Source organism: Ranitomeya variabilis, chromosome 4, assembly GCF_051348905.1.
Source record: "Ranitomeya variabilis isolate aRanVar5 chromosome 4, aRanVar5.hap1, whole genome shotgun sequence".
Taxonomy (NCBI): domain Eukaryota; kingdom Metazoa; phylum Chordata; class Amphibia; order Anura; family Dendrobatidae; genus Ranitomeya; species Ranitomeya variabilis.
The window spans coordinates 716,651,902-716,679,038 of NC_135235.1; the positions used below are offsets into that span (position 1 = coordinate 716,651,902).

General features: G+C 52.4%; 1 protein-coding gene across 1 annotated transcript in view; it reads left to right on the forward strand.

Moving 5' to 3' along the window:
• LOC143766594 (uncharacterized) overlaps positions 1 to 27,137 on the forward strand; it is a 225,649-nt gene that overhangs the window by 149,364 nt on the left and 49,148 nt on the right. Inside the window, exon 2 of the mRNA XM_077254386.1 lies at positions 26,416 to 26,548. The gene's annotated coding sequence lies outside the window, so the exon portion shown is untranslated. The remainder of the gene's footprint in view (positions 1 to 26,415; positions 26,549 to 27,137) is intronic.

Here is a 27,137-nt window from a genome sequence, read left to right on the forward strand (position 1 = left end):
CCCTCTCTAAGCCCTGCATCCTCCAGCACTGACACTCTAAGCCCTGCATCCTCCAGCACTGACCCTTTCTAAGGCCTTCATCCTCCAGCACTGACCCTCTCTAAACCCTACATCCTCCAGCACTGACCCTCTCTAAGCCTTGCATCCTCCAGCACTGACACTTTCTAAGCCCTGCATCCTCCAGCACTGACCCTCTCTAAGCTCTGCATCCTCCAGCACTGACCCTCTCTAAGCCCTGCATCCTCCAGCACTGACCCTCTCTAAGCCCTGCCTCCTCCAGCACTGACCCTCTAAGCCCTGCATCCTCCAGCACTGACCCTCTCTAAGCCCTTCATCCCCCAGCACTGACCCTCTCTAAACCCTAAATCCTCCAGCACTGACCCTCTCTAAGCCTTGCATCCTCCAGCACTGACACTCTCTAAGCCCTGCATCCTCCAGCACTGACCCTCTCTAAGCCATGCATCCTCCAGCACTGACCCTCTCTAAGCCCTTCATCCTCCAGCACTGACCCTCTCTAAACCCTAAATCCTCCAGCACTGACCCTCTATAAGCCTTGCATCCTCCAGCACTGACACTCTCTAAGCCCTGCATCCTCTAGCACTGATCCTCTCTAAGCCCTGCATCCTCCAGCACTGACACTCTAAGCCCTGCATCCTCCAGCACTGACCCTCTCTAAGCCCTTCATCCTCCAGCACTGACCCTCTCTAAACCCTACATCCTCCAGCACTGACCCTCTCTAAGCCTTGCATCCTCCAGCACTGACACTTTCTAAGCCCTGCATCCTCCAGCACTGACCCTCTCTAAGCTCTGCATCCTCCAGCACTGACCCTCTCTAAGCCCTGCATCCTCCAGCACTGACCCTCTCTAAGCCCTGCATCCTCCAGCATTGACCTTCTCTAAGCCCTGCATCCTCCAGCACTGATCCTCTCGAAGCCCTGCATCCTCCAGCACTGACCCTCTAAGCCCTGCATCCTCCAGCACTGATCCTCTCTAAGCCCTGCATTCTCCAGCACTGATCCTCTCTAAGCCCTGCATCCTTCAGCACTGACCCTCTCTAAGCCCTGCATCCTCCAGCACTGATCCTCTCTAAGCCCTGCATCCTCCAGCACTGACCTTCTCTCAGCTCTGCATCCTCCAGCACTGACCCTTTCTAAGCCCTGCATCCTCCAGCACTGACCCTCTCTAAGCCCTGCATCCTCCAGCACTGATCCTCTCTAAGCCCTGCATCCTTCAGCACTGACCCTCTCTAAGCCCTGCATCCTCCAGCACTGATCCTCTCTAAGCCCTGCATCCTCCAGCACTGACCCTCTAAGCCCTGCATCCTCCAGCACTGACCCTCTCTAAGCCCTTCATCCTCCAGCACTGACCCTCTCTAAACCCTAAATCCTCCAGCACTGACCCTCTCTAAGCCTTGCATCCTCCAGCACTGACACTCTCTAAGCCCTGCATCCTCCAGCACTGACCCTCTCTAAGCCATGCATCCTCCAGCACTGACCCTCTCTAAGCCCTGCATCCTCCAGCACTGACCCTCTCTAAGCCCTGCATCCTGCAGGACTGACCCTCTCTAAGCCCTGAATCCTCCTGCACTGACCCTCTCTAAGCCCTGCATCTTCCAGCACTGACCCTCTCTAAGCCCTGCATCTTCCAGCACTGACCCTCTCTAAGCCCTGCATCTTCCAGCACTGACCCTCTCTAAGCCCTGCATCCTCCAGCACTGACTCTCTCTAAGCCCTGCATCCTCCACCACTGACCCTCTAAGCCCTTCATCCTCCAGCACTGACCCTCTCTAAGCCCTGCATCCTCCAGCACTGACCCTCTAAGCCCTTCATCCTCCAGCACTGACCCTCTCTAAGCCTTGCATCCTCCAGCACTGACCCTCTCTAAACCCTAAATCCTCCAGCACTGACCCTCTCTAAGCCTTGCATCCTCCAGCACTGACACTCTCTAAGCCCTGCATCCTCCAGCAATGACCCTCTTTAAGCCCTGCATTCTCCAGCACTGACCCTCTCTAAGCCCTGCATCCTCCAGCACTGACTCTCTCTAAGCCCTGCATCTTCCAGCACTGACCCTCTCTATGCCCTGCATACTCCAGCACTGACCCTCATTAAGCCCTGCATCCTCCAGCACTGATCCTCTCTAAGCCCTGCATCCTCCAGCACTGACACTCTAAGCCCTGCATCCTCCAGCACTGACCCTCTCTAAGCCCTGCATCCTCCAGCACTGATCCTCTCTAAGCCCTGAATCCTCCAGCACTGATCCTCTCTAAGCCCTGCATCCTCCAGCACTGACCCTCTCTAAGCCCTGCATCCTCCAGCACTGATCCTCTCTAAGCGCTGCATCCTCCAGCAGTGACCCTCTCTAAGCCCTGCATCCTCCAGCACTGACCCTCTCTAAGCCCTGCATCCTCCAGCACTGACCCTCTCTAAGCCCTGCATCCTCCAGCACTGACCCTCTCTAAGCCCTGCATCCTCCAGCACTTACCCTCTCTAAGCCCTGCTCCATCCAGCACTGACCCTCTCTAAGCCCTGCATCCTCCAGCACTGACGCTCTCTAAGCCCTGCATCCTCCAGCACTGATTCTCTCTAAGCCCTGCATCCTCCAGCACTGATTCTCTCTAAGCCCTGTATCCTCCAACACTGATTCTCTCTAAGCCCTGCATCCTCCAGCACTGGCCCTCTCTAAGCCCTGCATCCTCCAGCACTGATTCTCTCTAAGCCCTGCATCCTCCAGCACTAAGGCTACTTTCACATTTGCGGTTAATTCCGCAGGGTATCATCCGCTACCGCAAACGCATGCAAAAACGCATGCAAACGTCTTTAAACGCAGCGTTTTTTATCCGCATCAGCTTATGCATGATGGTAAAAAAATGCAGCCCCCAGCGCCATGCCCCATTATACAGAAGAATAGCGTGATCTCCATAGTTCTTACACAGGACACAGAGATCAGACAAGGTCTCATATTCAGGCCCCAGCGCCATGCCCCATTATACAGAAGAATAGCGCTATCTCCATAGTTCTTACACAGGACACAGAGATCAGACAAGGTCTCATATTCAGGCCCCAGCGCCATGCCCCATTATACAGAAGAATAGCGCGATCTCCATAGTTCTTACACAGGACACAGAGATCAGACAAGGTCTCATATTCAGGCCCCAGTGCCATGCCCCATTATACAGGAGAATAGCGCGATCTCCATAGTTCTTACACAGGACACAGAGATCAGACAAGGTCTCATATTCAGGCCCCAGTGCCATGCCCCATTATACAGAAGAATAGCGCGATCTCCATAGTTCTTACACAGGACAGAGATCAGACAAGGTCTCATATTCAGGCTCCAGCGCCATGCCCCATTATACAGAAGGATAGCGCGATCTCCATAGTTCTTACACAGGACACAGAGATCAGACAAGGTCTCATATTCAGGCCCAAGCACCATGCCCCATTATACAGGAGAATAGCACTATCTCCATAGTTCTTACACAGGACACAGAGATCAGACAAGGTCTCATATTCAGGCCCCAGCGCCATGCCCCATTATACAGAAGAATAGCGCGATCTCCATAGTTCTTACACAGGACATAGAGATCAGACAAGGTCTCATATTCAGGCCCCAGCACCATGTCCCATTATACAGAAGAATAGCGCGATCTCCATAGTTCTTACACAGGACACAGAGATCAGACAAGGTCTCATATATAGACCCCAGCACCATGCCCCATTATACAGAAGAATAGGACTATCTCCATAGTTCTTACACAGGACTCAGAGATCATACAGTGTCTCATATTCAGGCCCCAGCGCCATGCCCCATTATACAGAAGAATAGCGCTATCTCCATAGTTCTACACAGGACACAGATCAGACAAGGTCTCATATTCAGGCCCAGCACTATGCCCCATTATACAGAAGAATAGCGCTATCTCCATAGTTCTACACAGGACACAGATCAGACAAGGTCTCATATTCAGGCCCCAGCGCCATGCCCCATTATACAGCAGAATAGCGCGATCTCCATAGTTCTTACACAGGACACAGAGATCAGACAAGGTCTCATATTCAGGCCCCAGCACCATGCCCCATTATACAGAAGAATAGCGCGATCTCCATAGTTCTTACACAGGACACAGAGATCAGACAAGGTCTCATATTCAGGCCCAGCACCATGCCCCATTATACAGAAGAATAGCGCTATCTCCATAGATCTTACACAGGACACAGATCAGACAAGGTCTCATATTCAGGCTTCAGCGCCATGCTCCATTATACAGGAGAATAGCGCTATCTGCATAGTTCTTATACAGGACACAGAGATCAGACAAGGTCTCATATTCAGGCTCCAGCGCCATGCCTCATTATACAGAAGAATAGCGTGATCTCCATAGTTCTTACACAGGACACAGAGATCAGACAAGGTCTCATATTCAGGCCCCAGCGCCATGCCCCATTATACAGAAGAATAGCGTGATCTCCATAGTTCTTACACAGGACACAGATCAGACAAGGTCTCATATTCAGGCCCCAGCGCCATGCTCCATTATAAAGGAGAATAGCGCTATCTCCATAGTTCTTACACAGGACACAGAGATCAGACAAGGTCTCATATTCAGGCCCCAGCGCCATGCCCCATTATACAGAAGAATAGCGCTATCTCCATAGTTCTTACACAGGACACAGATCAGACAAGGTCTCATATTTAGGCCCCAGCGCCATGCCCCATTATACAGAAGAATAGCGCTATCTCCATAGTTCTTACACAGAACACAGAGCTCAGACAAGGTCTCATATTCAGGCCCCAGCGCCATGCCCCATTATACAGAAGAATAGCGCTATCTCCATAGTTCTTACACAGAACACAGAGCTCAGACAAGGTCTCATATTCAGGCCCCAGCACCATGTCCTATTATACAGAAGAATAGCGCTATCTCCATAGTTCTTACACAGGACACAGATCAGACAAGGTCTCATATTCAGGCCCCAGCGCCATGCCCCATTATACAGAAGAATAGCGCGCTCTCCATAGTTCTTACACAGGACACAGAGATCAGACAAGGTCTCATATTCAGGACCCAGCGCCATGCCCCATTATACATAAGAATAGCACTATCTCCATAGTTCTTACACAGGACACAGAGATCAGACAAGGTCTCATATTCAGGCCCCAGCACCATGCCCCATTATACAGAAGAATAGCGCGATCTCCATAGTTCTTACACAGGACACAGAGATCAGACAAGGTCTCATATTCAGGCCCCAGCGCCATGCCCCATTATACAGAAGAATAGCGCTATCTCCATAGTTCTTACACAGGACACAGAGATCAGACAAGGTCTCATATTCAGGCCCCAGCACCATGCCCCATTATACAGGAGAATAGCGCTATCTCCATAGTTCTTATGCAGCGCCCCAGAGTCCTGGTCGTTGCAGTACTGTGGATCCGCCACTATGGGGAGCCATGGTGCGTCCGATGGCACTGAAGGAGTTCCTCTGATCAGGTATCACAGACACCAATATGTTTCACAGCAGGGCCTCCGGGGGGAGCTAAGGGTTCTATTCATTAGGCCACTCCCCACCATAGTGGGTAAACTGGGGGTCAGGCAGGAAGTTAGAGGAGAAAGCTGACTGGATTGAACGAAGCAACACCTTGTGGCAGAGGGTGTTGTGTAGGAAGAGACAGTAGGGTCTCTGTCAGGGGTGGGATCCTGACAGAGGCTTGGCATTGGAAAGAACGTAACGGGACCGTGCCTGCTCAGAATAGCGGCGGTGCCCTAAGAAAGGACTAGAAGCGAGATAGATTGTGCTGAGTGAGAAATGAGATCAAGCAAAAGGAGAATACCAGTAGGGGTCATGCTGTAAGACCGGAGCAACATCCTACTGAGGCGCATTACCGGTGGCCGGAACGCCGAGGGAGTGGAATAGCATACAGCTTCAAGCCATACTCCAAACAGCGGCAGGGCAGTCAGTTTAAGGCGGGCTGTCTACCACATATCACCTATGAAGTCTTGGGGGGCAATTGCGGGAGAGGGGCGTCTCTAGGGTCCCGGAAGAACTCCAGGCCTACCTGACAAACGGGTGCCGTTCTTACTGTAACATCAGGAAGGGACGGAAGATTAGCAGAAGACCAGTTAATCGAGTTGTGAGGGAACTTAAGAAACAGACACAACAGTTGTGGGGTACTTTCCGTGAGCACAGCAGGGAAGGACTACAACACATAGCGCTAAGAAGGAAGGCACCGATTTCCACCTGTGAAGAGAACTCTGGAGGTGCCATTGGACCGGCCGGACTTGCGCAGCCTGGTGAACCGTATTCTGGACTGAGGACTCAGAGATCTCCAGTAAAGAGGTAAAGAGACTGCAACCTGGTGTCCTCGTTATTTACCGCGACCTGCACCCCACAACTGCACCGTTACAACACCACTTATTTCATCGGACGTCCCCCACTGACAGACAGGGCCACGGACCGGGTCCAGCCACCGTGACAACCCCAGGACTGAGACCTAGAGGCCCGGCTCCGGGTACCCCTCGGCCCTGCGGCGGTGTGGGGGCGCTCTAACTTGGCGTCACGAACAGGATCTACTTAAGCCTGAAGAATCAGGTCATGTGTGCCTAGAGACTGTGATTTACTGTGCTTGGATTGTACTTTATTGCAAGGACTGTGCTGCGCCATTTGCCGCCAAAATCCGCCGCCATTACAGCGCTGAGGAGAGCGCAGGAAGAGAAGAGGGGCGTGAGGTGGGCGTAGATAAGCTGGAGAGCGCGAACAGCAATGGCCGCCCAGTCTAAATATTTCTGCACGGTGAGGACGTGTCCGTCAGCAGCAGAGATCCGCCTCCTAATCCTGAATGGGGGGCGGAGGCAGAGAAAACGAAACCGCTCACGAAGGAGAGAGCGGGAAAAAGACCAGGAAGTGACCCACGTGGAGGACGCTATGGCCAGCAGCTCCGAACCCGACAGTGGGGTTGAAGTGGAAGTCTCCCCCGACTACCCGGATGAGCCCAGCAGCCCGTCCTCCGTGGATAACACCAGATTCCTGAGAGCCGAGATGGAGGACTTATATAACCAACTCCTCCAACTGAATGTGAGAGTTCAGGCTCCGCACCCGGCGGTGCCAGCAGAGGGTTCCCGGACATCGGAGTTCTCACCGGAGGAGCCAACGGGACCTGTTGCGGAAAGTGAACTCGTACCAGTTGGTGAGTCCGCCGATCCTGCCCCACCAGCCGAGGGTGTGTTAGTGGGCCCCGTAGCGGCACCACCCCCCCCGGGAACCCATAAACTCCAGCGCCTGCTACCATGGGAGGAAGCCACGGGCATGGAACACCGGATGCGAGCCCCAATCACCCCTACTCCCTTGCTGAGTGAGGTCCACGCGGAGCGTACGGTGTGCCGCTGGGTGAACCCCAGATCCAATCTTATGGGGTTCCCCGGGGTGGAGACCCAGAAGGGGGAGATGGTACAGGCCCTAAGCTGGGAGGAATACCGAACCCAGCTAGAACAACGGTGGCGAGAGGAGGAGAAAATACATCAGGCTGGGCGGGAGGCCCACCATCAAAAGGATTTGGCGGTCAAGGATCGGGCCCGTAAGGACCCCACCACTCACCAGGCCCCGCGCAGGCAGGGCATCGTCACTACCTTTAAACTCCGAGGAGGCTGGGGTTTTATTAAAGAACCGGGGCTATACGCGGAGGTCTTTGTTAACCGACGGGATGTCGAGTCGCACCTTAGAGAGGGCCACCCCGATCGGGACCTCTACCCAGGGGACAGCGTTACTTACACCCGGCATTTTGGGGAAAAGGGGTGGTTTGCTCTGAATGTCTACAAGAAAGAGAAACCAGCCCCTGTAGCCAAGGTACCACCGTGTGATCGATCCGTAACCACCCTGGTCGCCCCCACCTGTCTGATCACAGAACCTGCGATCTGCCGCCTGACCCCCGCAACCACCGTAGTGGCCAAGGAGGTGCCTTTTCAAGTAACCGATGTTCCTGATGTACCAGCGCAGAAAGAAGTGGGAACGCAGACCCTCATCACCGCACACGATCTGGTTGTGCAACAGACCCGCACCCATGGGGTGTACCTGGCTGCGGGAGTGAACCTGGAACCTGAACTGCCTGTATTGCAGGGGTTCACCCGCCAGGTGGCGCCTCGTGGGGGATTCTGAAATTGAATGCTTCAAAAATGTAAATAGTTTCCCCGTTAACTGTTTGCTGCTAAACCCGTTTAGGGTTAACTCTTTATGGATCCCTTAGTTGACCCGGGATCCTTATTGTTTGCTTTTCCTACCATTTTTTGCACAAGTTTTACAAACTGAGAAATCATGAACAGTGCATGATCCCAAACTTTCTTGTAAATAGTTTGCACCTTCTTAAGGGTGTTTCCTACTGGTTTTACTTAAAGACTCTTTGTGAAGATACCTTTTCTACTGGTCCTATTTAAAGACTCTTTGCGAAGATACCGTACCGGAGCTTTTGTTGAAAAAAAAAAAAAAAAAAAGGATTGGTAGCTAGAGAAAGAGAGCTACCTCAGAAAGACTTGATCCTCTCTTAAAGGGGATGCAGAAAGCGTGCTAATAAGTGATACTGTTGTAGAACAGTAATATGTGAAAGTAAAATGATGATGTTGACATGTAAAAGTTATATGCATTGAAACGGTTAATTGTAAAAAGTGAAGAAATGTTGATAATGTTCCTTAGAAGAAAGTGTGAAAGCTAGAAGAAAGATGCAGAGAGCCCGTAGGGGAAGAATTAGAGTCCTGCATAGTTGAAAGAAAGGAAGTAATAACGAAGGTGGGGATAGAAGGTAAACCCTGAGTCCCCATAGAAAGTTAGTTCGTTACTAAGGACAGAGAGTGAGCCCGTAGGGGTTAGAGAGCGAGTCCTTATAGGAGCCAAGTAGAGTCGGCTCAGTGTTCTCAAATTGAAAGTAAAGTTATGTTCTATACTATGTATAGTAGTTGAAAAGGCAGAAGGCCCTGGCTGAACGGGGCGGTCCTGTAATAGAAAGGAGAGGCAGTAGGTCTGGTGCCGATAGGACAGGCGGTCCTGCAGATTCCAAAGAAGGCGAATGAAAAGTTAGAATACCTTATAATGTGATTATAGGAAGGTCTTTAGTGGATTTAGAGTGTGAATCCTTAAAGGCAATGTTAAATTATTGTTCCCAAAATTTGCACTTAGTAGAATACCCGGTTGGGTAATGAGAGTTAGTTGTAGCCTGTTGCTATGATATTTAATTATGTTTGTAACGTTAAAGTGTCCTCACCTCCCATAAAGGGAAGCCTGTTCAAGTATACTTATTGTTTTGCACTCAACAAAATTGTATGTCTTTTTGCTAACCTGTATTGTTGTTTTCTTCCCAGTCCCGGAGTACTGTGTTTAACCAGGGGGGAGTGCAGCGCCCCAGAGTCCTGGTCGTTGCAGTACTGTGGATCCGCCACTATGGGGAGCCATGGTGCGTCCGATGGCACTGAAGGAGTTCCTCTGATCAGGTATCACAGACACCAATATGTTTCACAGCAGGGCCTCCGGGGGGAGCTAAGGGTTCTATTCATTAGGCCACTCCCCACCATAGTGGGTAAACTGGGGGTCAGGCAGGAAGTTAGAGGAGAAAGCTGACTGGATTGAACGAAGCAACACCTTGTGGCAGAGGGTGTTGTGTAGGAAGAGACAGTAGGGTCTCTGTCAGGGGTGGGATCCTGACAGAGGCTTGGCATTGGAAAGAACGTAACGGGACCGTGCCTGCTCAGAATAGCGGCGGTGCCCTAAGAAAGGACTAGAAGCGAGATAGATTGTGCTGAGTGAGAAACGAGATCAAGCAAAAGGAGAATACCAGTAGGGGTCATGCTGTAAGACCGGAGCAACATCCTACTGAGGCGCATTACCGGTGGCCGGAACGCCGAGGCAGTGGAATAGCATACAGCTTCAAGCCATACTCCAAACAGCGGCAGGGCAGTCAGTTTAAGGCGGGCTGTCTACCACATATCACCTATGAAGTCTTGGGGGGCAATTGCGGGAGAGGGGCGTCTCTAGGGTCCCGGAAGAACTCCAGGCCTACCTGACAAACGGGTGCCGTTCTTACTGTAACATCAGGAAGGGACGGAAGATTAGCAGAAGACCAGTTAATCGAGTTGTGAGGGAACTTAAGAAACAGACACAACAGTTGTGGGGTACTTTCCGTGAGCACAGCAGGGAAGGACTACAACACATAGCGCTAAGAAGGAAGGCACCGATTTCCACCTGTGAAGAGAACTCTGGAGGTGCCATTGGACCGGCCGGACTTGCGCAGCCTGGTGAACCGTATTCTGGACTGAGGACTCAGAGATCTCCAGTAAAGAGGTAAAGAGACTGCAACCTGGTGTCCTCGTTATTTACCGCGACCTGCACCCCACAACTGCACCGTTACAACACCACTTATTTCATCGGACGTCCCCCACTGACAGACAGGGCCACGGACCGGGTCCAGCCACCGTGACAACCCCAGGACTGAGACCTAGAGGCCCGGCTCCGGGTACCCCTCGGCCCTGCGGCGGTGTGGGGGCGCTCCACTTACACAGGACACAGAGATCAGACAAGGTCTCATATTCAGGCCCCAGCGCCAGGCCCCATTATACAGAAGAATAGCGCTATCTCCATAGTTCTTACACAGGACACAGAGATCAGACAAGGTCTCATATTCAGGCCCCAGCGCCATGCCCCATTATACAGGAGAATAGCGCTATCTCCATAGTTCTTACACAGGATACAGAGATCAGACAAGGTCTCATATTCAGGCCCCAGCACCATGCCCCATTATACAGAAGAATAGCGCTATCTCCATAGTTCTTACACAGAACACAGAGCTCAGACAAGGTCTCATATTCAGGCCCCAGCACCATGTCCTATTATACAGAAGAATAGCGCAATCTCCATAGTTCTTACACAGGACACCGAGATCAGACAAGGTCTCATATTCAGGCCCCAGCGCCATGCCCCATTATACAGAAGAATAGCGTGCTCTCTGACCCTCTAAGCCCTTCATCCTCCAGCACGGACCCTCTCTAAGCCCTTCATCCTCCAGCACTGACCCTCTCGAAACCCTAAATCCTCCAGCACTGACCATCTCTAAGCCTTGCATCCTCCAGCACTGACACTCTCTAAGCCCTGCATCCTCCAGCACTGACCCTCTCTAAGCCATGCATCCTCCAGCACTGACCCTCTCTAAGCCCTGCATCCTCCAGCACTGACCCTCTCTAAGCCCTGCATCCTGCAGGACTGACCCTCTCTAAGCCCTGAATCCTCCTGCACTGACCCTCTCTAAGCCCTGCATCTTCCAGCACTGAACCTCTCTAAGCCCTGCATCTTCCAGCACTGACCCTCTCTAAGCCCTGCATCCTCCAGCACTGACCCTGTCTAAGCCCTGCATCCTCCAGCAATGACCCTCTTTAAGCCCTGCATTCTCCAGCACTGATCCTCTCTAAGCCCTGCATCCTCCAGCAATGACCCTCTCTAACCCCTGCATCCTCCAGCACTGATCCTCTCTAAGCCCTGCATCCTCCAGCACTGACACTCTAAGCCCTGCATCCTCCAGCACTGACCCTGTCTAAGCCCTGCATCCTCCAGCAATGACCCTCTTTAAGCCCTGCATTCTCCAGCACTGACCCTCTCTAAGCCCTGCATCTTCCAGCACTGACCCTCTCTAAGCCCTGCATCCTCCAGCACTGATCCTCTCTAAGCCCTGCATCCTCCAGCACTGACACTCTAAGCCCTGCATCCTCCAGCACTGACCTTCTCTAAACCCTGCATCCTCCAGCACTGATCGTCTCTAAGCCCTGCATCCTCCAGCACTGACCCTCTCTAAGCCCTGCATCCTCCAGCACTGACCCTCTCTAAACCCTGCATCCTCCAGCACTGATCGTCTCTAAGCCCTGCATCCTCCAGCACTGACCCTCTCTAAGCCCTGCATCCTCCAGCACTGACCCTCTCTAAGCCCTGCATCCTCCAGCACTGACCCTCTCTAAGCCCTGCATCCTCCAGCACTAACCCTCTCTAAGCCCTGCATCCTCCAGCACTGATTCTCTCTAAGCCCTGCATCCTCCAGCACTGATTCTCTCTAAGCCCTGCATCCTCCAGCACTGACCCTCTCTAAGCCCTGCATCCTCCAACACTGACCCTCTCTAAGCCCTGCTCCCTCCAGCACTGACCCTCTCTAAGCCCTGCATCCTCCAGCACTGACCCTCTCTAAGCCCTGCATCCTCCAGCACTGATTCTCTCTAAGCCCTGCATCCTCCAGCACTGACCCTCTCTAAGCCCTGCATCCTCCAGCACTGATTCTCTCTAAGCCCTGCATCCTCCAACACTGATTCTAAGCCCTGCATCCTCCAGCACTGACCCTCTCTAAGCCCTGCATCCTCCAGCACTGATTCTCTCTAAGCCCTGCATCCTCCAGCACTAAGGCTACTTTCACATTTGCGGTTAAGTCCACAGGGTATCATCCGCTACCGCAAACGCATGCAAAAACGCATGCAAACGTCTTTAAACGCAGCGTTTTTTTATCCGCATCAGCTTATGCATGATGGTAAAAAAATGCAGCGTTTGCATGCGTTTTTAAATGCGTTTGCGCTTTTTATGCACATGCGTTTGATATTTCCAGGAGGGTGTGTCTTTAATCGGCATGCGCAGTCTGAAGTACGCAAGCGCATGAAACGCATGCGTACACAAAGACATGTGTACATATGCGCTCCCATAGATAGTAATGCTTTTTTTGCCGCATTCCTTGCGCTAACAACCGCATACGTTTCTGGGTGGCAAATTGACGCCTCTAAAAGTACTACATATTGCGGAGTAGGTTAGCCCAAACACCTCGACTATGGACACACCAAAGATAGTACCACACCAGGGAATAAGGTTTAAAAAAAATCAACTTTTATTGTGCAATTATAGTGGCAACAAATAATTCATAAAAACATGTGTTACATAAAATCTCTAATATAACCGTGCGCACCACAGGACATATATACTATGTATGTTCAAGCTAAACTCGGTATTCCATTATTAGGTCCCACTCCTAGTGAGAAGCATATAAAATTGTGTATATCATGAATATATAAAACACTTAATATAAAGTGCAGCGTGCTGAAAAAGATTTCTATATATACATATTGCACATGTGCTTTATATCCAAACAGTATTCATTCACTGGAAAAAGTGCCATGTGCCAATAAAATCCAAATCTGTGCTCCAAAAAAGTGCTATGTGCAAAAAATATATAAAACAACCATGGGTACTAATGCACCTGAAACAAGATCAGATAACCTAGGCTGAACAAACCACAGTGCAGTGTGCAAAAATGATCAATGTGAACTGCAAGCTGTCAGAATTGTGCCTGCACGTTCACACACCATACGCCTAAAAAATAAATGACCACCGTGCATGGAGGGGACCTAAGAAAATCATGTACCATAAGTACCTTGAGTAGCTGGGTCCTGTGGAGACGTACCCCAACGCGCGTTTCGGATAATTCACCAGCGCGCCAAACCGCAGAAGACGAAATGACGCATGCGTCGTCAAACGCGGCAAAATGCAACCGATCGCAGACACATGCATCCCTAATGTTAAATATAGGAATACACAACGCATGCGGATAATTGCGGAAGAAACGCTGCGGACACAACCGCAAATGTGAAACCGGCCTAAGGCCGGTTTCACACGTCAGTGATTCCGGTACGTGAGGTGACAGTTTCCTCACGTACCGGAGACACTGACACACGTAGACCCATAAAAATCAATGCATCTGTTCAGATGTCATTGATTTTTTGCGGACCAAACACGGAGACATGTCAGTGTTCGTGGGAGCGCACGTTTTACACGGACCCAATAGAGTCAATGGGTCCACGTAAAACACGGACCTCACACGGACATTCTCCGTCTGGGGTCCGTGTGCGTGCAGGAGACAGCGCTACAGTAAGCGCTGTCCCCCCCACATGGTGCTGAAGCCGTGATTCATATGTTCCCTGCAGCAGCGTTTGCTGTAGAGAAAATATGAAGAATAGTGTTAAAAATAAAGATTTAGGTGTCCGCCGCCCCCCCACCCCCTGTGCGCCCCCCCGCTGGTCAGAAAATACTTACCCGCTCCCTCGCTCCTTCCTGGTCTGGCCGCGCCTCCTACTGTATGCGGTCACGTGGGGCCGCTCATTTACAATCATGAATAGTCGGCTCCGCCCCTATGGGAGGTGGAGCCACATATTCATGACTGTAAATGATCGGCCCCACGTGACCGCATGCAGGAGAAGCCGCGGCCAGACCACGAAGCAGCGAGGGAGCGGGTATTTTCTGACCAGCGGGGGGGCGCACAGGGGGTGGGGGGGGCGCACAGGGGGTGGGGGGGCGGCGGACACATGGATCTTTATTTTAAACACTATTCTTCATATTTTCTCTGCAGCAAACGCTGCTGCAGGGAAGATATGAATCGCAGCTTCAGCACCATGCAGAGTGGGTACCACACGCCTCCGTGAGTTCCCAGGCACACGGACACGGATAACTCCGGTACCGATTTATTCCGGTACCGGAATTATCTGGACGTGTGGGACAGCCCTAAGACAGCAGAGGAGGGAAAGCTGCAGCTGCTTTTGGAGGAGCTCAGTGCTGGAATCTTCCATACAGGAAAGATATACTTCCATAGTCTTTTTCTCCTCACAGCACTGGCCCCGCCCACCTCATCTCATTGGTGTCTGTAGCTCCCCTGCTTGATTTCATTGGCTGGGTGCTACAGACAGCAGCTGTGGTGAAGATGTGGATCTTGTGCGGCCTCCAGGAGACAGGAGAATAGCGCGATCTCCATAGTTCTTATGTAGGGGACAGGGACCTGGCGAGCTGTGCAGACGGGTGGAACCATTGTTGCCGGGAGTCGGGGTTCCGGGGGACGGATTTGAGGGGTGCATGGGAAGCCAGGCTCATGTGACAGGAGGCAGAGTGACGCAGGGAGAGGAGAGGATAAAAAGCAAAACGCGCGAAAGCAGGGGCAGAGAAGCGCGGGAAATCTCTGAGGAGAGGAAACTGCAGCGCAGTTGTTGTGAGTGTGCAGGCCGCAGTGAGACTTGCTGGAAGCAGGGGGAAAACGTGCAACAGACACTGCGGGCAATTACTGGAGCCCCCAAAAAGAGGCGCATTCGTCGTCAGCGACCCCCCAGGCAGAGGGGTAGTGCTGATCAGCTCAGGGACAGTATTACCGCGCTCCCTGAGAGCACCTTGCCAGAGAGTGCTACAGACTCGCATGGTTTCGTCTCAGCTGTGACTGATACTGATTATTCTCCTAATCCTCCTCAAAAAGACTCTTCTCTGGACTGGGAGGCTGTTACCTCGGATCAACGTCCGCCTGCAGGAGGGAACGCAGCACCGCAAAAGACATTCTGGACTCGACTCTACGCCTGGGCCCGTCGCCAGAAGACACCTCCTTCCTCCGCCATCAGGACTACGGCGTTGTCGGAGCCTCACCGTCAGGACTACATCGCTGAACCAGCACTGATAAGTGACCGTTGTTGATTTTATCTTAGTAGGGAGTCACTAGTGAGGCGCTGCCGCGTTCTACGGGTATAGTTCAGGGCGGCCATATAGTAATTAGAATTTACTGCGAGATTGTGTTCTTGTATATAAGTTCCCTGCGTGGAAAACGTTTGTCATCTTTTTGGTTGGAAGTTAAAAAGAAAGTTAAAAACGCTATTTGCTTTCTGGCTCCTGTTTGTCCCTGCATCCTTCTTTACCTGCGGTCCCTACATTTGGCGTAGTCGGCAGGATGCAGGATCCAAAGAAGGAGCCAGAAAATACGGAGGATGGGGCTGGGCCTAGAGCTTCTCTCTCATTGGGGGCCATGTTAAACAATTTGCCCAAGTTTAATGGGAGCAACATGTTGTTGTGGAGCTGGACTGAAAGGATGAGGGGGCTGTTGAGAATGCATCCTATGACCCCGGCCCTGGAAGCTGAGGTAGCCATTATGGCATTAGACGGAGAGGCCCGAGATTCAGTGATGTTGAGACCCCCCACAGAGCGGAATACTTTTACCGGGGTGTTACATGTGTTAGAGGGGACGCACGGGGATCCCACCGACGTGGGAGAGCTGCGGGCCCGGTTGTTTGGACGGCGACAAAAAGAGGGCGAGACTGTCACTCAGTACATGAATGCTCTGCAAGAGCTAAACATTGCAATCGTGCGGAAAGATGGTATGGGGATGGGACATGTTGACGTGACCCTGCGCGACCAACTGGTGACGGGACTGCGGGATGAGTTGACCAAACAGGCTCTACGTGAACGAGTGCGGGTCGACCCGCGCCTGACTTTCTCCGACATAGGCAATGAGGCCCGCACCCGGGAGCAAGAGAGGGGGGTGACGGTCCTGACAGGAGAGGCTCGGGTTATCCAGACCGCTGCACCAGGAGGGGGTGAGCCGTCGTGGGTTCAGGAGATGCGGCAGGAGCTCAAACAAATTCGAGACGAACTGGCCGAAGTTAAAAAAAATGCGCGAAGCCCAAGGGAGCTACCCCGGGGGCAAGGGTCTGGGAGTCCAGCTCGTGGCGCTCGTTCAGGATATTATCTGGTCCCCGGTGCTTGCTATGGTTGCGGGGAGGCAGGACATTTCGCACGGGAGTGCCCCCGGAGAGGGAGGGCCTCGTCACGGCGGGCGTTAAACTAGAGGACTCCGAGCTAAGGGGACGACGCTCGGAGTCAGAATCCCCGCGGATGGGTGGTGAAAGTCCCGAAAATTTGGTTGCCAGCTGCCCCCTGGTTTGGGCAGAGTTTGAATGGCGGGCTCTACGTTGTCTGGTGGACACCGGATCTCAAGTCACGACTATGCCCGAGGCCTATTTTAGAAAACACTTCCCTGTGTCAGTCAGACCCCAATGGGGCCCCGTAATTCGGTTGCAGGCCGCCAATCCGCTGCCCATCCCAGTGGAAGGGGTCACCTGGATGCAAATATCTTTATGTGGGAAAGACCTGGGCCGCCGGGGGGTTGTGTTGACGGGGGGAGATTCCAGCCCACAACATATCGTGACTTTGGGGATGAATGTATTGAAGGACTTTGGCAGTTTGCTGTTAGGGGAGACCACACAAGAGACACTCAATCAGTGGGGGACCAGTACACCTCAAGGCTCCGTGTTCAGACAGTTAGTGAGGGAAGTCCGTGTGCAAGAGACCTTTCAGGAGGGAGACATACTAGGGAAAGTAATCACCTCCCCGACAGCAGAAGTGACGTTTCCCCCAGGACAGACTGTTATATCCCTGCCCATCCGAGCTCGCATCCCTCTGGAAGGAGTGCAAGTGCAGGTTGAGCCCACCTTTACGTCCCCTTTGCCCACAGGACTGCTGGTGGCCCGATCTCTGGCTACTGTTAAAAATGGGGCCGTACCAGTGCGATGTGTGAATGTGGACGAACACGATGTCGTGCTACGGGTCCGAAGTGAGATGGCCAAAGTGTTACGACCGTTAGAAGTGATGCCTCCTCCAGATACTTTACAGTTAAAGGTGGATTCCCCTGATCCCTGGATGGTCAGTGTCCGGTCTACACAGGATCCTGAGCTGATAGCGTTCCGAAAAGGTCAAACTATTCTGGAACATATGCGAGCAGAATTACCGGGTCTGGATCCATCACAAGTCTCGCGAGTGCAGCGGCTCCTTGGACACTATGCTGAAGTGTTTGCGCAACATGAAGATGATTTTGGCTGTACCACGGCCATCGAACATGGAATTCCGACCGGAGATACAGTGCCCATCAGGGAGCGGTACAGACAGATTCCCCCGCAGATGTACCAGGAAGTAAAGACGTTGTTAGGCCAGATGCTACAAAAGGGAGTGATCCGCGAGAGTCAGAGCCCGTGGGCTGCCCCGATCGTGCTGGTGCGGAAAAAGGACGGCACGCTCCGGTTCTGTGTGGACTATCGTAAGCTAAATGCATGCACCGTCCGAGACTCTTATCCACTTCCCCGTATCGAGGAGTCTCTCTCCGTGCTGGGTCGGGCCAAATATTTTTCCACCTTAGACCTAGCCAGCGGATACTGGCAGGTCCCGATGACAGAAGCAGATCGTCCTAAGACAGCGTTCATCCTTCCCATGGGACTATTTGAGTTCAATCGAATGTCGTTTGGGCTGGCCAACGCTCCAGGCACCTTCCAACGATTAATGGAGCGGTGTCTGGGGGATTTGAACTTCGAGGCCACTCTCATTTATCTGGATGACATCATCATCTACGCCCCAACATTCGAGGAACATCTGTGCCGACTGGAACAGGTACTAGACCGGTTGCTGAAATACGGGCTTAAGGTGAAGCCCCAGAAGTGTCACTTGTTCCGGGAACAGATCGAGTACTTGGGGCATGTGGTGTCCGCCGAAGGAGTCCGGCCATCGCAGGAGAAGATTGCTGCAATCCAGGAGTGGCCCACACCGGAGACCGCTAAGGATGTACGGGCGTTCTTGGGCCTCGCTGGGTACTACCGGCGCTTCGTGAAGAATTTTGCTCGCCGTTCTCACAATCTACAAGTCCTGCTGAAAGGAAGCTCCCCCAAGGAACGGGGAAAGAAGATACAATGGCAGGAGCCACAAGAAGCAGCGTTCCGGGACTTGAAGACAGCTCTCATGGAGCCGCCGGTGTTGGCTTATGCGGACTTTTCGCAACCGTTCATCCTACACACCGACGGCAGCTCTCAGGGATTGGGGGCTGTGTTGTCTCAGGTTCAGGATGGGCGGGAGAGAGTGATCGCCTATGCGAGTCGGTCTCTTCATGACTCTGAGTTGAACCCAGACAATTACAGTTCTTTCAAGGTGGAGCTGCTGGCCGTGGTGTGGGCTATGACGGAGCGGTTCGCTGAGTACCTGGCCGGTTCCGAGGTGCTGATACGCACGGATAACAACCCATTGGCACATCTGGAACATGCGAAATTGGGTGCCCTAGAACAGCGCTGGGTAGCCCGGATGGCCAAGTACAGATACCGTATCCTTTACAAGCGAGGAGCGGAGAATGTTCATGCTGACGCATTATCTCGTCTGCGGAAGAATCCCCCAAGAACTAACCGAGATGAGGAGCTGGAGGGAGAAGAAATCCCCTACGCCATCGGGGGCGCTGCTCAGACGGCTGTGAGCCGGGAACAGACCGGGAACGGAACGGCTGCAGGACTGTTGGTTCAGAGTCGGGACGAATGGATACGGCTACAACAGGAAGACCAGGAACTAGCTCCATTGCGACAGTGGATAACGAATGGTCTATTGCCCGTGAGAACCCCTGGACAAACTCTCCCGTCAGACCTGAACCTTCTTCTGCGGCAGTGGGAGCGCCTAACTCTTCAGGACGGGCTCTTATGCCACTTAACCATGGCTCAGGCAGATTCCGAGCCGACCTGGCAGATGGTCTTACCAGGGCCTGTGGTGGCCGCAGTTGCTAAAGAAGCTCATGAGTCCGGGGCACACTTCGGAGTGAAGAGGACGTTTAAGTGGCTGCAAACTCGGTTCTATCATCCTCGGCTGCTTGCGGAAGTACAAACTGCCTGTAGACAATGTCGACAATGTGAACTAACCAAGTCACCGGAGGAAAGGGCGCCTGTGCAGAGCATCACGACGTCTGCCCCTTTTGAAGTATTAATGATAGACTACATTACCATTGGAGCAGCGCATCAAGGCTACGAACACTGCCTCGTTATGGTAGATCATTTTTCAAAATTCGCGGTAGTCATCCCTACCCGTGATCAGACAGCTGAGTCGGCGGCGAGCGCTATCTGTAAGAACTTTATTCAAGTTTACGGCTGTCCGAGGCGAATACATTCGGATCAAGGCGCCTGTTTCTTGGGCAAAGTCATGGAAGAGCTGCATCGCCTCTACGGCATTGATAAGTCACGCACCACACCGTATCATCCCCAGGGAAATGGGGCTTGTGAGCGGTTTAACCGGACTTTGCTTCAAATGCTGCGTGCGCTAGAACAAGATCAGAAGGCCCGCTGGCCGGAGTACGTGTCTGACCTAGTGTGGGTCTACAACAATAGAGTTCATCAAGTCACAGGACGCACCCCGTATGAAGTGGTCTTTGGGCGCCCAGGAAAAGGCATGACAGATCTGGAACTGTCTTTGGAGGAAGAAGGCCCCCGAACAGGAATGGCTTCGTGGGTGCGTGATCATCGGCATCGGCTGCAGACCTTACACCGACTGGTACACACTCGAATTCGGGAAGTGGAGCATCGGAGCACCCCTACAGCAAAACCCCCAGAGTTCCGGCCAGGTGATCGAGTACTCGTTCGAGAGCAAAGACCGCAAAACAAGTTAGACCATCGTTGGGAAAAAACACCCTATCGGGTGCTTCGCCGTATAGACCCGCATGGACCTGTATATGAAGTGCAGTCTGAGGCCCTCGGAAGTACAGGTACTCGCATTCTTCATCGCAACATGCTCCGGTTGTGTCGCTCTGTTGACTCGGACACCCCGGAATCCGCAATCAGGGAAGAGCCACCTACGACTGAGTCCCCCAACAACCATTGGTGGGATGAAGAAGATGATGAAGAAGAAGAACGGCGTCAAAATACTCCCCCTATCTCGACTACTACACTACCCCTGACCAGTCACCCTTCCGCTGACGACATTCCCCCAACACCCCCTACACAAGGACCCGAGCCACGACGCTCTGAACGTTCTACTGCCGGTAGACCCCCAACTCGCTACAGTCCTGACTTACACACTAGACAGACCCAAGTGTGGAACAGTCCGTCAGGTGGGCGACCTGTCAGTGCGAAGGCCTCGCCCAGGGACTGGCGAGCATACAGGGTGGGGGAATGTAGGGGACAGGGACCTGGCGAGCTGTGCAGACGGGTGGAACCATTGTTGCCGGGAGTCAGGGTTCCGGGGGACGGATTTGAGGGGTGCATGGGAAGCCAGGCTCATGTGACAGGAGGCAGAGTGACGCAGGGAGAGGAGAGGATAAAAAGCAAAACGCGCGAAAGCAGGGGCAGAGAAGCGCGGGAAATCTCTGAGGAGAGGAAACTGCAGCGCAGTTGTTGTGAGTGTGCAGGCCGCAGTGAGACTTGCTGGAAGCAGGGGGAAAACGTGCAACAGACACTGCGGGCAATTACTGGAGCCCCCAAAAAGAGGCGCATTCGTCGTCAGCGACCCCCCAGGCAGAGGGGTAGTGCTGATCAGCTCAGGGACAGTATTACCGCGCTCCCTGAGAGCACCTTGCCAGAGAGTGCTACAGACTCGCATGGTTTCGTCTCAGCTGTGACTGATACTGATTATTCTCCTAATCCTCCTCAAAAAGACTCTTCTCTGGACTGGGAGGCTGTTACCTCGGATCAACGTCCGCCTGCAGGAGGGAACGCAGCACCGCAAAAGACATTCTGGACTCGACTCTACGCCTGGGCCCGTCGCCAGAAGACACCTCCTTCCTCCGCCATCAGGACTACGGCGTTGTCGGAGCCTCACCGTCAGGACTACATCGCTGAACCAGCACTGATAAGTGACCGTTGTTGATTTTATCTTAGTAGGGAGTCACTAGTGAGGCGCTGCCGCTTTCTACGGGTATAGTTCAGGGCGGCCATATAGTAATTAGAATTTACTGCGAGATTGTGTTCTTGTATATAAGTTCCCTGCGTGGAAAACGTTTGTCATCTTTTTGGTTGGAAGTTAAAAAGAAAGTTAAAAACGCTATTTGTAGTGTTGAGCGATACCGTCCGATACTTGAAAGTATCGGTATCGGAAAGTATCGGCCGATACCGGCAAAATATCGGATCCAATCCGATACCGATACCCGATACCAATACAAGTCAATGGGACTCAGGTATCGGACGGTATTCCTGATGGTTCCCAGGGTCTGAAGGAGAGGAAACTCTCCTTCAGGCCCTGGGAACCATATAAATGTGTAAAATAAAGAATTAAAATAAAAAATATCGCTATACTCACCTGTCCGACGCAGCCGGGACCTCGGCGATTGTAAGCGGCAGCGTTGTTTCTTTAAAATTCGCGCTTTTACTTGCTTACGTGAATTCCCGGCTTCTGATTGGTCAGGGCGGCCATGTTGCCGGGACTCGGACCAATCACAGCAAGCCGTGACGAAATTACGTCACGGCTTGCTGTGATTGGTCCGCGTCCCGGCAATATGGCGCCGTGACCAATCACAAGCCGTGACGTCACGGGAGGCTGGACACGCGCGCTTTTCAAAATAAGCGCGTGTCCAGCCTCCCGTGACGTCACGGCTTGTGATTGGTTAATGGCGGCCATGTTCCTGGGACGCGGACCAATCACAGCAAGCCGTGACGTAATTTCGTCACGGCTTGCTGTGATTGGTCCGCATCCCGGCAATATGGCGCCGTGACCAATCACAAGCCGTGACGTCACGGGAGGCTGGACACGCGCGCTTTTCAAAATAAGCGCGTGTCCAGCCTCCCGTGACGTCACGGCTTGTGATTGGTTAATGGCGGCCATGTTGCCGGGACGCGGACCAATCACAGCAAGCCGTGACGTAATTTCGTCACGGCTTGCTGTGATTGGTCCGCGTCCCGGCAACATGGCCGCCCTGACCAATCAGAAGCCGGGAATTCACGTAAGCAAGTAAAAGCGCGAATTTTAAACAAACAACGCTGCCGGTTCCTTCGCTGAGGTCCCGGCTGCGTCGGACAGGTGAGTATAGCGATTTTTTTTATTTTAATTCTTTCTTTTACACCTTTTTACATTAATGTTGTTTCGATACCGATATCCGATATTACAAAAATATCGGATCTCGGTATCGGAAATTCCGATACAGCAAGTATCGGCCGATACCCGATACTTGCAGCATCGGAATGCTCAACACTAGCTATTTGCTTTCTGGCTCCTGTTTGTCCCTGCATCCTTCTTTACCTGCGGTCCCTACACTTACACAGGACACAGAGATCAGACAAGGTCTCATATTCAGGCCCCAGCGCCATGCTCCATTATACAGGAGAATAGCGCGATCTCCATAGTTCTTACACAGGACACAGAGATCAGACAAGGTCTCATATTCAGGCCCCAGCGCCATGCCCCATTATACAGAAGTATAGCGCGATCTCCATAGTTCTTACACAGGACACAGAGATCAGACAAGGTCTCATATTCAGGCCCCAGCACAATGCCCCATTTTACAGAAGAATAGCGCTATCTCCATAGTTCTTACACAGGACACAGAGATCAGGCAAGGTCTCATATTCAGGCCCCAGCACCATGCCCCATTATACAGAAGAATAGCGTGATCTCCATAGTTCTTACACAGGACACAGAGATCAGACAAGGTCTCATATTCAGGCCCCAGCACCATGCCCCATTATACAGAAGAATAGCGCGATCTCCATAGTTCTTACACAGGACACAGATCAGACAAGGTCTCATATTCAGGCCCCAGCGCCATGCCCCATTATACAGAAGAATAGCGCTATCTCCATAGTTCTTACACAGGACACAGAGATCAGACAAGGTCTCATATTCAGGCCCCAGCGCCATGCCCCATTATACAGGAGAATAGTGCGATCTCCATAGTTCTTACATAGGACACACAGATCAGACAAGGTCTCATATTCAGGCCCCAGCACCATGCCCCATTATACAGGAGAATAGCGCTATCTCCATAGTTCTTACACAGGACACAGAGATCAGACAAGGTCTCATATTCAGGCCCCAGCGCCATGCCCCATTATACAGAAGAATAGCGCTATCTCCATAGTTCTTACACAGGACACACAGATCAGACAAGGTCTCATATTCAGGCCCCAGCGCCATGCCCCATTATACAGGAGAATAGCGCGATCTCCATAGTTCTTACACAGGACACACAGATCAGACAAGGTCTCATATTCAGGCCCCAGCACCATGCCCCATTATACAGGAGAATAGCGCGATCTCCATAGTTCTTACACAGGACACACAGATCAGACAAGGTCTCATATTCAGGCCCCAGAACCATGCCCCATTGTACAGAAGAATAGCGCGATCTCCATAGTTCTTACACAGGACACAGATCAGACAAGGTCTCATATTCAGGCCCCAGCACCATGCCCCATTATACAGGAGAATAGCGCGATCTCCATAGTTCTTACACAGGACACACAGATCAGACAAGGTCTCATATTCAGGCCCCAGCACCATGCCCCATTATACAGAAGAATAGCGCGATCTCCATAGTTCTTACACAGGACACACAGATCAGACAAGGTCTCATATTCAGGCCCCAGCGCCATGCCCCATTATAAAGAAGAATAGCGCGATCTCCATAGTTCTTACACAGGACACAGAGATCAGACAAGGTCTCATATTCAGGCCCCAGAACCATGCCCCATTGTACAGAAGAATAGCGCGATCTCCATAGTTCTTACACAGGACACAGATCAGACAAGGTCTCATATTCAGGCCCCAGCACCATGCCCCATTATACAGGAGAATAGCGCGATCTCCATAGTTCTTACACAGGACACACAGATCAGACAAGGTCTCATATTCAGGCCCCAGCACCATGCCCCATTATACAGAAGAATAGCGCGATCTCCATAGTTCTTACACAGGACACACAGATCAGACAAGGTCTCATATTCAGGCCCCAGCGCCATGCCCCATTATAAAGAAGAATAGCGCGATCTCCATAGTTCTTACACAGGACACAGAGATCAGACAAGGTCTCATATTCAGGCCCCAGCGCCATGCCCCATTATACAGAAGAATAGCGCTATCTCCATAGTTCTTACACAGGACACAGATCAGACAAGGTCTCATATTCAGGCCCCAGCGCCATGCCCCATTATACAGAAGAATAGCGCTAACTCCATAGTTCTTACACAGGACACACAGATCAGACAAGGTCTCATATTCAGGCCCCAGCACCATGCCCCATTATACAGAAGAATAGCGCGATCTCCATAGTTCTTACACAGGACACAGAGATCAGACAAGGTCTCATATTCAGGCCCCAGCACCATGCCCCATTATACAGAAGAATAGCGCGATCTCCATAGTTCTTACACAGGACACAGAGATCAGACAAGGTCTCATATTCAGGCCCCAGTGCCATGCCCCATTATACAGGAGAATAGCGCTATCTCCATAGTTCTTACACAGGACACACAGATCAGACAAGGTCTCATATTCAGGCAGTTTCTATTTTACTCCAACCCTCTTTATATGACCAAGATCAGAGTCTCATTATACCAAATAGCTTCAGGGGAAAAGACCCCGTCTGGTCCTAACACGCAGGGGGCCCTCAGTATCCAGCCACGGGGTCTGGATTCTCTCATTTGTGGCCCCAGCGTCTCTTGTAGAATAAATCCCTTTCTCATACAGTCCTGTAGTAATGACTTTGTTCTCACGTTTTGTAGGAGGGTTCGTCTGACTCCATCTTATGTTATCAGTGTATGTTCAAGAGACGAGAGGTCAACGGCCGCAGTGTTACCGTGTGTGTCCGGGGTCAGTTCTACAGGGGGATAGAGCGCTGAGGGGTCTGTGAGCGAAGCTGTGGGGACACGGGTGTATGCAGTGTACATGGGGGGTGTGCGGCCAAAGCTGGGGGTATACAGTTGGTCAGTACACAGGACCCCATACAAACAGGGCTCCACTCAGTACACGCCCGGCTCTGCTCTGTACTCTTTGTACACACGGCTCCGCTCCGCACACCTCACACACACACGGCTCTGCTCCGTACACCTCGTACACACACGGCTCTGCTCCGTACACCTCGTATACACATGGCTCCGCTCCGTACACCTCGTACACACACGGCTCCGCTCCGTACACCTTGTACACACACGGCTCTGCTCCGTACACCTCGTACACACACGGCTCCGCTCCATACACCTCGTACACACACGGCTCTGCTCCGTACACCTCGCACACACACGGCTCCGCTCCGTACACCTCGTACACACACGGCTCCGCTCCATACACCTCGTACACACACGGCTCTGCTCCGTACACCTCGTATACACACGATTCCGCTCCGTACACCTCGTACACATACGGCTCCGCTCCGTACACCTCGTACACACACGGCTCCGCTCCGTACACCTCGTATACACATGGCTCCGCTCCGTACACCTCATACACACACGGCTCCGCTCCGTACACTTCGTACACACACGGCTCCGCTCCGTACATCTCGTACACACACGGCTCCGCTCCGTACACCTCGTGCACACACGGCTCCGCTCCGTACACCTCGTACACACACGGCTCCGCTCCGTACACCTCGTACACACACGGCTCTGCTACATCCACACTGTAAACCCCTCCTGACCCCACACATAAACTTCCCCTCATCCAGCACCATGACAACCAGCACAGCAGAGTCCTGCATACACTGAGGCCCCTGATCATGTGACCCCTGACTCCTCCCCTCCTGTGACCTCATCACAGGTCCTGTGCGCACAGAGCAGCCGTAGAAATCTCAGGCCACGGTGGTCTCCCCCAACTTCTGCTCTTCCTCCTTCTTTTCTTGCAGGGGCCGCAGTGGATTTCATCCTGGATCCATAGAGCCGAGTAGAGGAGCGATGTTCCTTCAGTCTGAGGGGAATTGATGGTGAGATTTGTCCAACGGCCACTGTACCGAGTAAATCCCCCCAGGACTGTAGCAGGTAAAGACCCCAATATCCACCGGTGTCCCTTCTAATGGGGGAAAGTACCAAAGAAAACCATCGTATCCGGAGAAATAAACCCCGTACATGGAGACATCGGCCTCAGATATCTCCGGTCTTGTTCTTACCGACAATCTCTTATATAATTGTCTTAGGCTACTTTCACACTAGCATCATGCACTGCACGTCACTATGCGTCGTTTTGTAGAAAAAACGCATCCTGCAAAAGTGCTTGCAGGATGCGTTTTTTCTCCATAGACTTGCATTAGCGACGGTTGCGTCGGTCCGTCGCCACCAAAAAACGTTGCTTGTAACGTTTTTTGGTGCGTCGAGACCGTCTTTTCCGCCCCCGCCTTTCCACACCTCACAATGGGGCAGCAGATGCGTTGAGAAACTGCATCCGCTGCCCCCGTTGTGCGGCGCTTGCACAGTATGCGTCGGTACGTCGCATTGCGACGTGCGTCATACGACGCTAGTGTGAAAGTAGCCTAAGGGTCACTTCCGTCTTTCTGTCGGCAACTTCCGTCACGGATATTAATTCGCTGATTGGTCTCGCCAGCTGCCTGTCATGGCTGCCGCGACCAATCAG